We start from the raw sequence: 14,063 nt of genomic DNA, 5'->3' as shown, positions 1-14,063 counted from the left end.
ATTCATTTTTGGACCTTAATAATTTTCTTGTTATTTCTAAGAGAGCATATTCAGAAAACTTACAGGGATGCACATTTAGTGGTGTGTCTGCTCATAAAATGTACAATTAGGAAGCATTATATATAATGCGTATGGGAAGATATAAGAAAAAAATTGAAATTTAACTTAACACAGAAGGTCAATTGTTTCTTTTTGTATTATGTGCTTTAAACAGTTGTTTTGAGTTTAAACAAACAAAAAAGAAATAAATGCCAAGAAAATCTAAGATATTAAAGTAAGACTCAGTAAGTACAAATAGATAAAAAGAACTCAGGAAAAATAGCCTTAAAGTAATTCAAAGGAGTATTGCCTTATATCCTAAAGTCCATGATCTGAAAAAAATTTAGATGCATCAGTGATTTAACAGCATTTTAGAGAAAACAAACCAGACTACAATATCAGCACAATTTTAACATGTTGATGCTAAAATCTATCTTTGGTTATAAATGCTGAAATATAAAAAAAAAAAAATTGCATGCTGTAACATGTAGCAAGTACGTTTGTTATCCAAAACAGTCAGAAATTAGTTTTATACTGAATCACCGGCATGGAAGCAGAAACCCCAAACTCTTACATATGCAGAAAAAAGGAAGAATACAAAATCAGTGGGAAATTGAATATTACTCTCACAGCGAATTATAAAATTCAAGAATCACGAAGTCATGTACACGAAGGAGACAAATAGGCATAGTAGAAAAATGAGTAGAAATAATTCAAGGTTTGGGAAAAGGGAATTTCATAAAGGAGATACTATGTGCCTTGTCAATGGGACAGGCATTGATAAAAGCTAACAATATCACCTTAAGTACTGGCTCACTCTGGGCAATAAACAGAACATACAAGTGAGCCAAAGGGAGACAAATGCTACTGCTCCAATGCTGCTGCTCTCCTGGTACCGAGGTCACTGTCTGTGATGGTTAATTGTATGTGTCAACTTCATTGACTACCAAGTGTCAATGTTAAACATTATTCCTGTGTGTGTGTGTGCGTGTATGTGTGTGTGTGTGTTTGTGTGTATGTATGTATGAGGAGAGTTCTGGATGAAATTATCGTTTGAATTGGTGGATTCAGCAAAGTAGACTGCCCACCCCAATTCGGTGGGCATCACTCAATCCATTGAGGGCTTGAACAGAAACAAAGGCAGAAGAAAGATTTCACCCTCGTTTTCTACCTCCCTACTTAAGTTGAGACATCTCATTTTATCTTCTCCTGCCCTGGGACTAGAATTTACACCACTGGCTTTCCTTTGGATTCAGACTTTCCTGGGTCTCCAGCTTACAAACAGCAGGTCTTGGAACTTCTCAGCTTCCGAAACGATGTGAGTTGATTCCTGATAATAAATCTCCTTTTATACTGATTCTGTTTCTCTGAAGAATCCTTCTCCAACCTAAAAGGCCCATTGGATACTTTGCTAAAATTGAGTTTTTCTGCCAGAAAGACATAATATTTATAGTCATCACATTGGTCCTTGGTAGACATTGTGTTGTCACCAATTTCACAGAATTCTCTTTGAAGAGGTTGCAAATATTTTTCTTACATTGCCTTATGTAATAAGGGTTCTAAGTCTGTGTTCTTTGTCCATCAGTACTGGCTAGAATTTCCAGTGAGACAAATATCCCTTCCCCTCTTTTCTTTTACTTTCCCTTGATATCTGTTTTTATACGTACATAGAGGCCCAGTTCATGAAATTCATGCACTGGTAGGGTCCCTAGCGGCTGCCAGCTGCCAGCCCAGTACTCCCTTCCTTCCCCCAGCCAACCCTGGCCCCTGGTAAAACTCCCGGACAAACTCCCAGTCGAGGGGACAATTTGCATACTATGCTTTTATTATATAGGATAGGGAATTAGACAAATGATTCAAGTAAGAATGATTTCCACAAATATGAGTTTATTTCTAATTTCTTATTGTCTTACAAATTATAGTAATTCATTTCTTATCTCATCGTGACTGTTCCAGCTTTTGGGGGAATGTTGTTCTCTTTCACATCCATATGTTTTATTACTCTGGAATTTTTGAATATTCTTCTATCTTACTGCAATCATAAAATCAAAGATGTACATACTCAAAAGATCAGTGGGAGCAAGTTATGGGGTGGAAAACTTCCTTTGTGTTAATTTTATGCAGCTCATTTTAGTTCCTGTGAAAATTATCTCCAAAATGCAAAATTTGAACCTTTCAGTCACGGAGAAGGTGAAGAGCAGTTCCTCAAAACTGTTACCAACAGCTTTGATTATAGACCTTACATTTGATGTAAGATTGTGTCATGTTATTGATATACTTAAAAATTGAGCAATACACCTAGGATGGTTCTCATTTTTAATAGAAGAAAATATTGGAACTATTCAATGTGGTGGTATAAAATATAAATGAAGTTATTTATTAGATACTGTAAGTCAAACTTTACCTCAGGTCACTAATATAGATGAGATCTAGGCTTTGCAGACTTTGGTATATCAGCAAAATAAAAATAATTGGATCATACTTCATCTGCAAATGATGCTAAATTCCTTTATCAAACCTTAAAAGTTATCATTTTGCTCCTAGAACAATATATTATAATGATTAATCATATATATGCTATGGAAGTAAAAGTTTAAAGGTTAAAAAATAAAACACATCTGTTAATGGAAAACATACCATACAAAGAAACTTACAATGAATTTAGCTTTTGAATTTAGCTTTGAAAGCAGTATTTTTGTCTTTTTCATACCCCATTTTCTTATTTTTGTGAAAAATGGTATCCATGCAAACTGTCCAAATAAGGTGTTTGTCAAAGTCTTGGAGTAACTGATACAGATTTAGAAATATATCATCAAAATAGCTACACACCATGCTCAGTTTAATCTGATACCCATTGGAAGATAATTTATCTCAACATATTTATATTCAAATTGAATTTGAACTACTTCCAAATAAGAATTGTCTATTGACTTGATGAAAACCAGAACAAAATAATAAAATCATACTTGTTGACATTTTTTGTTTTTTTTAGTGGTTGCCGATTCATTTGCATAGATAGCTGGAAAATGGTAAATCATATTATATGTTTGCCATATGCCCTAATATGTACTTTTGAAACACTTCATCTGTATTTACATTTAACAACATGAGCACACTCTACATGAGAAAAATTCCATTAGAAATTTGAGTCAAATGGACACACAGGAAAATAGACATTGACATTTTTTTGCATTCTTATATTATGCTCATTAGTATAAAATGCTCACTGTGTGCCAAGTGCAGTATAGATGCCAAAGATTCCATGGTGAATGAGACATAGTCCCTGGAATTCATAGTATTTTATGGTTCCAAAAAAAAAATAAGTGAATGAAAATACCTACAGATTGCAATAAGTGCTAAATTTAAACTGTATGTACATACAGTAGAGCCAGAGAGTGGAGAATATATGTTTACAGTAGAGAGTAACTCCGGATACCTTCATGAGTTAGAATGTAAGGCCCATGAAGGTAGGGACTTGGTATTCCTGGCGTACCATCATATCCCTAAAGTCTTTCAGAGTATCTGACCCATAGTAACATTCAGGTAGTATCTGAGAACTGAATGAATGCATGCCTAGCATATATTTTCTAAAGTGCTAATCAGTATTATTTCTAAGTACTTTGCTTAAGTAGAGACTTGAAAGAAGGGGAGGATTCTACCATAAGAAGAATGGGAGACATTTTTTTCAGAAGGAAGAGAGAGGAAGTAAAAAATATTTAAATGTGGGAAAGACTGCAGAGCAGACAGGCTAATGTGGCTTGAGTAGCATTATCAGCAGGCGATATGGCCAGAGGTATGTATTTTATTGCAGGCCATGGCGAAGTTAGATCTATTGTTTTCAAAGTCATCAAATGGGAGGGAATTGCTATGAAAGGCTTTTAACAATTCTAAATTTGTAAAATGGTCCTAATGGATCATAAAGAAAGAGTGCTATTGCTTATCTTGAGCACAATCCACCTTCAATATCCCTTGCTAACACATCTATTGACTACCTTTATTTGGACAGTGCAAATTTAGATAGTGGGTTTAGATTAGGAGATACAAAACATTAAGTATTTTAGTATTATTATTATTATTATTATTATTATCATTATTTTCTAGATTTTGACATAGCAAGCCATGAGCCTTCAATAAAGATTGCATGTAAAAATATATCAAAATAGGTTGATTCCTGAATTCAAATATGGACAGTTTAAATAACAAAATTTGGTACATAGTGTTCAACTATGCAGCTGTGAAAAAGAAGGATATCTTACCCTTTGAGACAGCATGGATGGATGGCACTGGAGATTATTACGCTAAGCAAAATAAGCCAGTCAGAGAAAGACAAATATCACATGGTTTCACTTATATGTGAAACCTAAAGAAAAAATAAACTGACGAACAAAATAGGACCACAAATATGGAAGTATGAAACAGATTGACAGATCTCAGAGGGAAGGTGGGAAGGAGAGCTAGTAAAGATTAATCAAAGAAATTATTTGCATATATGCATAACCAATGGACACAGACAGTAGACAGGTAAAGGCCTGGGGTGGGGTGGGAGATGGGTGGAAGGGGGCAAATGGGAGAAAAAGGGGGACATCTTTAATACTCTCAACAATAAAACAAATTTAAATAAATAAATAACAAATGTGGGATGTCAAAGGTATTCTGACTATAATTTAGAGACATAGGACATTTCAGGTAGAAGAGGCTCTGTCTTTGAAAAATGTGGGATTTCCATTACATGAGACACTATAGTACACTAAGGGAATACAAAAAAAGTTTACATTTTAAAAAGATAAAGAAAGGAACAGTGAATTTTATATACCAATACTCATGGGAGTTACAAGCTGGTGGCCATTGGGCCAAATCTTGCTGCAATATTTTAAAAAGAATTAGACCATGCATTTTCTCCTTAAGCAAGAGCCTCAGTGCACTTTATTATATTATATCCTTTCAGTTGTATATGTGTAAGTAATTGCCTGGTTACTATAAGCACCTAGGCTTATAGCTATTTAAAAGAAACTAAAAAGGAAAAGAAAGAAAGAAAGCTTTCAAATGCATGCTGTGTAGCAAATTAAGTCAAAAGACACAGTTACTAAATATAATATTTATTTAATTCTTATAAATAATTTAAACTGATGGCCAAAATGTACTTCTGGTGTTTTTGTATTTTTTTAAATTAAGTTTTATTGAGATTCAGCCATGAACATTCATTTGCATGTAGCCAATAGTGGCTTTCACACTATAATGGCAGAAATATTTATTACCTAAAGGCAAAATTTGTGAATCCCTGGTCTGGATAAAAGAAAAATATAAAGTAAGTTTGTTTAGTTATGTATAGATCCTACCATATCAATATCCTGATATAAAAAGCCATGAGCCATCACGACTGAAACAACCAGACGGATGACAGACAGCAGGCAGCGTGGGACGACAAGGCCGGCGGGGGGTGAGTGAGGGACGACCAAATGACTGAATAGCAGGCTGTGTGGGGCAACCAGGCTGGCTGGGAAGGGGGCCAGTTAGGGGCGACCAGGCTGGCTAGGGAGGGGCAGTTAGGGGCGATCAGGCAGGCAGGCAGGTGAGCAGTTAGGAACCAGCAGTCCTGGATTGTGAGAGGGTTGTCCGACTGCCGGTTTAGGCCCGATCCCTGGAACTGGGCCTAAACCGGCAGTCAGACATCCCCCAAGGGGTCCCGATTGGAGAGTGTGCAGGCTGGGTTGAGGGCCCCATCCCCTAATGCATGAATTTCATGCACTGGTCCTCTAGTATATAATATAAAAGGAATTTTGTATGTACTTTGTCTTATTTACTCTTGCACAGATCCTTTATGCTTTAACATGTCCAAAGATGACCAGCATGAATCAACAAATAGAAATGAAACCCATTTGCTTATTTATCGACACCACACTATAGTATTGGCATAATTCAGTGAAATCTGAAGGGATCACTATACAGGTGACCAAGCTACCCACCTGTCACCTTAAAATAACACCACCTGCACTGAAAGATAAGGTTAATACCTGGAAGTCAGTATAAAGTAGAATGTTGAATTTTTAAACAAAGAAAAAATAATAGTAAGAAGATATGGAATAAAAGTAAAATAGATTTAAAAATTAAAATTAAATGCACATTCTGACCTTGATTGTATCTCCCGCAAATACTGGCCAGTAGAAGAAAGATGAATAAATGATATTATCATCAATCCCACTTCATTTTCAGTGTGTCTGTCTGTCCATTCGGCTTTTGAAATAAAGTGCAGGCACACATTTTAAAGCAACCCACCATATGATTAATAAGGGCAGCACAGAAAAGACACATAAAACTGCCCTATCTCCTTCATCTCCTCTTCTGATGCAGTGATTAACCTTTGAGTTTATGAGTATTTTTGCACTTGCTTCAGATAAAGTATTTTATGAGTTCCTCCCTTCCAGGCAACTTGGATTAAACTTATCAGGCCCAGGAACATAGTGACCCATAATGGCTGTTCCTCTCGAAGTCATAATCTTCTTCCTTTATCTGAGCATTCCATGCACAAATAAGATGGAAACATCAAGGCAAAGACAAGACAACTTGTTAAGGTCATATTTTATACAATATACATCATTCATGCCTAATTGATTTGCAGACCCACCTAAAGACAGATTGTCATACATTATAAATGCTGAGAATATGAAAATATCATTTTTGCTCCCCATTAATTCCCATTTGGAATGGCTCCTGACTTTACAAAACTTTTTGGCAGCACACTCACTGATGACTGATCACTTCTTTTCAGTGTAGAAATAGGGCAGAAACAGGAAGATTTATCTTTTAGTAAATTCCTAATGAATAACAGTGTGCTAGGGTAACTCCAATTCAGTGCCATCCCACCCTCTAAAACATAGCAAGTTAAAAAAAAAATCCCTGTATAATTCTTTTTATTTTTAATCAGAGACATAATAAAATGGAGTAAAAACTCAAAAAAATTCCTGACTTCGCCAATATTTTGAGACTATACAGACATCTCATTGAAAGGGATATTTGATTCAGTTTCAGAGATGGCACCCAATCTTTGATAAAGAAATCAGGTTAAATTCTATTTCCACATTTTGACATTGACATCATCATGGATGTGAGGAAAGCACATCATCCTGTTACCTTTCACAAACATGGGTGTTCACTAGAAAATCATTGTGAAACTGATCTGAGGGAACTCAGGACCTCCTTCTCATTAAAGGGTACCCCATTAGATTGTCACCTGTTATTGTTTCTCTCCAATTTGTGTAAAGAACACCATCAGCAGAAAATAAAAAAAGAACATTTTCTGATCATGGAACTTTATGGTAATCTGTGTGTTTCTGATGCAAGTGTCCCAGAAAAAAGGAGAGGCTGAGACAGATGAAATAAGTCAAGTATAGATGGGATTTAAATGCAATATTTTATAAAATGCTCCAGCATTGGCAGGAAAATAAAGACACAGAGAGGATTCTCTGATAACACATTGTATATTTAGGAAGAACTTCTGTTGGGCAAACAAAACAATATATACACACCAAAACAACAAGAATAATTTTTATAAGCAATTTACCATATTAAAGGGAGATATGTGAGTCAGTCAAGAGATGGTTCCATGCCAGAGATTCAGAAACTGAGTGCATAACAGAGGACAGCATGACTAGCATCATATGTTTGTTTACAACAAAGACTTGACCCCTTTCCAGTGGGACTGTGATTGATATCACGATGGTGCTCCATGCACCAAATGGTATCATACATATATTAAATAATTTATTTAAATATATTTTATTGATATTTTACAGAGAGGAAGTGAGAGGGATAGAGAGTTAGAAACATGGATGAGAGAGAAACATCAATCAGCTGCCTCCTGCACACCCCCTACTGGGGATGCTCCCACAATCAAGGTACATGCCCTTGACTGGAATCAAACCTGGGACCCTTCAATCCACAGGCCGACCCTCTATCCACTGAGCCAAACCAGTTAGGACTCATACATTTATTTTTTTTTTATAATATTTCCTGAAAATTACACCCCTTTTAAAACATTGTTTAGAAAAAATTCATAAATAAGGAACACAGATCTCTAACTGGGAGATGTACAAAAAGACACATACATATTTCTCAAAATTGCAATATTTGTTTTCCTAAAAAGGATAGCAAATGGTGGTTCTCAAAAAAAGTCTATAGTACCAATTTTTTTTTTCTGCCACAATAAATGCCACATATACCTACCATTTCCATGAAACGGAAATAGAGGCTAGTTTTTCATTTGAATGGGAATCATACAGGCAGGTATGATACTATATAATAAAACCCTAATATGCAAATCGACCATACGGCAGAACGACTGGTCACTATGATGCACACTGACCACCAGTAGGCAGACATTCAATGCAGGAGCTTCCCCTGGTAGTCAGTGCGCTCCCACAGGGGGAGCTCTGCTCAGTCAGGAACCAGGATCATGGCTGGCGAGCACAGCAGCGGTGGCGGGAGCCTCTCCCATCTCTAAGGCAGCGCTAAGGACACCTTGAGGGATGTTTGCCTGCCAGCTTAAGGAACAGGGAGTGGGCCTAAGCTGGCAGTCAGACATCCCCCAAGGGGTCCCAGACTTCAAGAGGGCACAGGCAGAGATGAGGGACCCCCTGCACCCCCAGTGCATAAATGTCAGGCAACGGGCCTCTAGTAGGAGAAATAAAAGGGATAAAGAATTAACTCTTTGGATTGAAATATGTGCACCCTTCTGCTGTCCAGTGAGCCTACATGAGCAGAAAGCAAGAGCAGATTTGTGCTCTCTGAGACACCATAGCCTTTTACAGTGTTTCTCATCTATCAGTTAAGTCAGGTGGGACCACAGATTTCTGTATGCCCTTGACAGGATAACTCCTATAAACCAACTTCAGAGTTATCACTCTGTTTTCCCTTAGAATCATCGGGACATTTATTTCATTCCTTGATCCATATATACCAGTCACCAATAAAAAACCCCAGGTTTGCCCTGGCCAGTGTAGGTCAGTGGTTGAACATCGAACTATGAACCAGTAGGTCATGGTTTGATTCCTGGCCAGAGCACATGCCTGGATTATGGGCTCCATCCCCAGTAGGAGTTTGCAGTAGGCAGCCAATCAATGATTCTCATCATTGATGTCTCTATCCATCTCTCCTTCTCCCCTCCTCTCTCTGAAATCAATATATATATATATATATATATATATATATATATATATATATATATATATATACAGGTTACTAAGATAATGATGTCATCACTGGACCTTCTAACTGTACATTCTATTTTTCATTTTTTTCCTAACTCTGGAATTCCCTCTTCTCTCTCTCTGATGGTCATTTTCAGTCATCAGCAACATCCTGGGAAATGTATCTGAAAGTTTTTTTGTTTTGTTTTATCATCTTTCTCTAGTGGGAAATTGATTCTCCAGTATATCTTCCCCTGAGATCCTTATAGAAAGGAGACTTTTCTTTTGACTTTACTCCTGCTACTTTTTCTTAAGGGAAATGACAACCTTTCCTATTTGTCATGGTCATTTACTTCCTCCTCCATAAGAATACCAATTTTTGAATGTATGGCATCAGGCTAAAATGCACAGCACCCCTACTTATAGAAGTCATCCACCAGTTCTCAGGACACTTTATCTGTTTTAAAGATTTTACCTCTGACTCACTGTCCTTTTCATTGACAACATTTCTTCCAAATCAGAGTGATTTCAACATTCATGTTAATGAAACTTCTAGCAAATTAGATGCTCAGTTCAGTGATTTTTTTTCTCTCTTATCCCATCAGAATTGCTCAATCACATGATGATATTCTGGTTAAACTCGGCCTCACCCATAACTCCAGCCAACCTTAAACTCAATTTCAAAACCTCCACTCTCCAACAAGCCATTTCTTTATTTTTTTTAAATATATTTTATTGATTTTTTTACAGGGAGGAAGGGAGAGGAATAGAGTTAGGAACATCGATGAAAGAGAAACATGGAATAGCTGCCTGTTGCACACCCCCTACTGGGGATGTGCCAGCAACCAAGGTACATGCCCTTGACCGGAATCGAACCTGGTACCCTTCAGTCTGCAGACCAATGCTTTATCTGAGCCAAACCCGTCAGGGCCATTTCTTTCTAGCTAGCTTACTCCACCAGCTTCTTTGTGTTCAATAATTTTTTGCAGCAACTGACATATATAGCACTTCAATTCATTTGACCTACAAATATTTAATTCTCCTTGGTTCTAATTATAATCCTTTCTTATTCAGCACAAATTTAACAGTCAATTAAACACCTTTTATTCTGACATCTTCAAATTCCTTGCTCTGTTCTCAATTTTTTTAACTTCTGAAAAACCACAATCCTGATTTCACCTAATTCTTAAAACACACACACACACACACACACACACACACACACACACACACAGTTTGTATACCAATGGCAAGAAAATAAATCTGATGGAAAACACAATCAAGTCTTCTAAATAAATATTTCATATTTTCCCCTCTTATATAAACTTCAATCCATTTCAAGGCCTTTCCTATATTCATACTCTTAGTTGACTACCTTGCTTCTTATTTCACTGAACAAATAGAAAACAGTCTTTGTAAGTGTCCATCACACACCCAGCCATCTACAAGCACTCAAGTCCACGTGCTGTGTCTTTTCTTTGTTTTCTATGGAAGACATATATGGGATCCTAGTAAAAGTAAACCCTGCTACTTGTGCATTAGAGTCCATCCTCTCTCACACACCAGAAGACATCACATCAGCAATTCTTTCACCTGTTTCATCACTTTGATCCATTTTAACTGAATATTTTCATTAGTATAAAATCAGTTGAATTTATCTTATTAAAAAATCTCTTAAACTTAACTCCCTCTCCATATTTTGCTCAATTTTCTTCACCTCTTTATGACAACATTTCTGGAAAAAAAAAAAATACTTTACTTACTTTTCCTCAGCCTCATAAATTTTACTGTTGCTATGCACCAGGGCCCAGTTCACAGGCCTCTATGCTCTTCTATCTTCAACAACCTCCATAGGAATCTTATCTAACCTTTTTGTTTCAGATGCCATTCATATGCTTATAACTGAGAACTATGTAGTAAAGATAATTTCCCCCTTGAACTCCAGATTTTTATACCAAACTCCTACTTGATAGTAATCTCCACTTACTTGTCTAATGGTCATCTCAACCTTTATAAATTCACACTCAAATCTGCTCATCTCTTTTAAACCTATACCTCCTAACTCTTTACGCTCTTAATTTTTGGCAACTCCATTAGTCTAGTTGTCAAAGTCAGAAACTACAGGCTTCCTTCTTCCTTCCTTCTTTCCTTCCTCCCGCCTCCTTCCCTCCCTCCCTCCCTCCCTCCTCCCTCCCTCCCTCCCTCCTTCCCTCCCTCCCTCCTTCCTTCCTTTCCTTCTTTCCTTCATTCCTTCCAAACTCCATACCCAATTAATGAGCATATATTGTGTAATTCTTATTCAAAACCTACCCAAAATCCTATTACCATTTACTACCTCTAAGACTATTGCCCTGTTCTCATTAGCTTCCAAATTGATGTACCTTTCCCCTTGAGCACCTTTAGTCTGGTCTCAATATTGCAGCTAGAATGATCCTATTAAGACTAGGTCAGATCTTATTGCTTCTCTGCTTAATGCCTTCCAAATATTCTTTATCCTACTCAGAGAAAAAGCCAGAGTCCTCACAATGGCATGTAAAGCCTTCCAGGGCTTGACCTCTGCTCCCATCTGAATAATCTCTAACTACCAACTTCATCTCTCTCTCTTCTTTGAACATGACAGGCATGTTTCAGCCTCAAAGCTTTTGCACCCTGCTGTTCTCTCTGCCTGGAGTGCTCTCCCCCTAGATATCCACTTCACTGGCTTCCTCATGATCTCCTGGTCTTTATGCCAATAGCACTTGCTCATAAAGACTTCTTTTATCCTCTACATAAAACTAGACCCCAGGCAGTCCCTAGCATAGTCCCTAGTTTGTCTTCATAGCAGCTCATACTCATCTCAATCTAATATACTATACATTTTATTACTTGTATTTTTTTAATTTTAACTAAATGTCATGAGGACAGGGATTTTAGACTCATGTGTTTGCCTCTGTATCATGCTGCCCACCATGGCCTCACCTAGAACAGTGCCTGGTTTATAGTAGTGTCTCAATAAATATTATCAGAATGAATGAATAGAAATATGATTAGTCATCTATCCAGCCCCCATTCAATTTTGTATATCATAGAACAAAGAAAAAGAGACAGAACTTTTTAACTTATAAACTTTGATAAACATTTACTGGAGCAAACTCAAGGAGTTATAGAACCCGGGTGTCATGATATGGCACGTTATAAGAGAAGGCACTTCTTCCTAATTCTCTCCACACCCAGCAATATATCTGGCAACCCAATCATCAGCGTTATTTTGAAAAATGACATTTTTTCACAGTAAGCATAGTGAGCCTTCTACTTTATCCTTAAGAGCAGAGAGCATGACTTTGCAAAAAAGATAAGGAAACAATGTGTAGAGGTCTACTAATTACAAGCTATATGTTAGCACATATGAGACACTAATTTGAAAGTCTTAGAAACAAATGGCAACTTTCTGAGGGCTAGCTGGTCTCCAATCATATAGTGTGTTGAGGCTCATTCCAGTTTAGGAATGAGCAGTGAGTTTGCTCTTATTTTGTAGTCATGAGATCATGAGAAGTTTGGACGAGTGTGCCTGTGGTCTTGATTCAGCATCTTGGAAGGGTTCAGAAATCTGAAGAAAGCTCTGTGCATACATTAAATAAGAGTCCAGAGATGAAACATAATTTTGGAAAGCATTATGGGGAGTCAGAGGAGCTTGGCTAAAGGAACTAAGTTCTCCTTGTCTCAGGACCCCTAGCTATTTATTAACACAATTTGTCCTAAGGCAAGGTAGATATACATCAAAGGCCAGGGTTTATAGACAGAAGCATTGTCAGATTTGAGGAAATGCCTCTGGTTGTTCAGGTGTTTGGCCAAGAGGAGGCAATAACATGTAGATTAAGATGTCCTTAGCTGTCTGGCAGCAAGCAATCATTTAATGAATCCTTTTCAGGTTTGGGGAAATGCCCTCAGCATTTCCAGATGATTCAGCCCTGCTGCCATGCTGGAATTGGCTTCTGGCACCAGTGAAATTATTTTATACATCATATAAACTAACTGAAATTTCATTCTTCTATTAAGGTTAAAGATTTTAGTTAAGAACACAAGTGAAGTTATCACCTAAGGTACTCACAGACTCCCTCTGCCCCCATTAGCAAGAATTTGCATACAAACCTGCACTAAGCCTTTGGAGGTGTCAGTTCCGTCAATGCATAGTGAATTTTCAAAATGTGTGAATTAGTTGAAAATCGCCATCTTTCTCAACCATATATGTTTAGTTCATTATTTAAGAAATATAAAATTTAGAGGAATTTATTTTACAATTATAGTTCATAACTACAGGACATTTCTTTTACAAAGAATTGTTTTGCAGCCTTTATTCCTGCAAAAGATTTCTTCCTGAACAAAATTATTTAAAAAAATATTAAATCATACCTCACCTTATGACATTATCTCCCATTATGGTTTTTTGTTTGTTTGTTTGTTTGTTTTGTTTTGTTTTTGTTTTTACTTTTTGAGGAATATTCTGATCCCTTGTGTAGAATTTGTGCTCTTACTGTACTTAAGGGGGAAACCTCTAGGGTTGGATACAAAGTAAAATGATAGAAGCATGCTTAAGATAACAGTCACAGTGAGGGAATCTGTGCTCTCTGCTTGGACACCAGGGCTGTGCCCTGAGGGGTCCAGAAAAGGGAAGTTACAAGTTGCCCTGACATTCCACAGGTATGTTATCTTAGATGCAAAAAGAGAATAGGCTCAGTAAAGATCAATGTTGATCTTTGTCAGGGAAATACTGGCCTAGGACATGACTACCTACTATAAACTGCTTTTTAATTAGAGGCTTTAATTTCAGACCATACTTTGTGGTTACTTCATTATGCCCAGATT

Source organism: Myotis myotis, unplaced genomic scaffold (assembly GCF_014108235.1).
Source record: "Myotis myotis isolate mMyoMyo1 unplaced genomic scaffold, mMyoMyo1.p scaffold_m19_p_1, whole genome shotgun sequence".
Lineage (NCBI taxonomy): Eukaryota > Metazoa > Chordata > Mammalia > Chiroptera > Vespertilionidae > Myotis > Myotis myotis.
Note: the sequence above shows the minus strand (reverse complement) of the source record.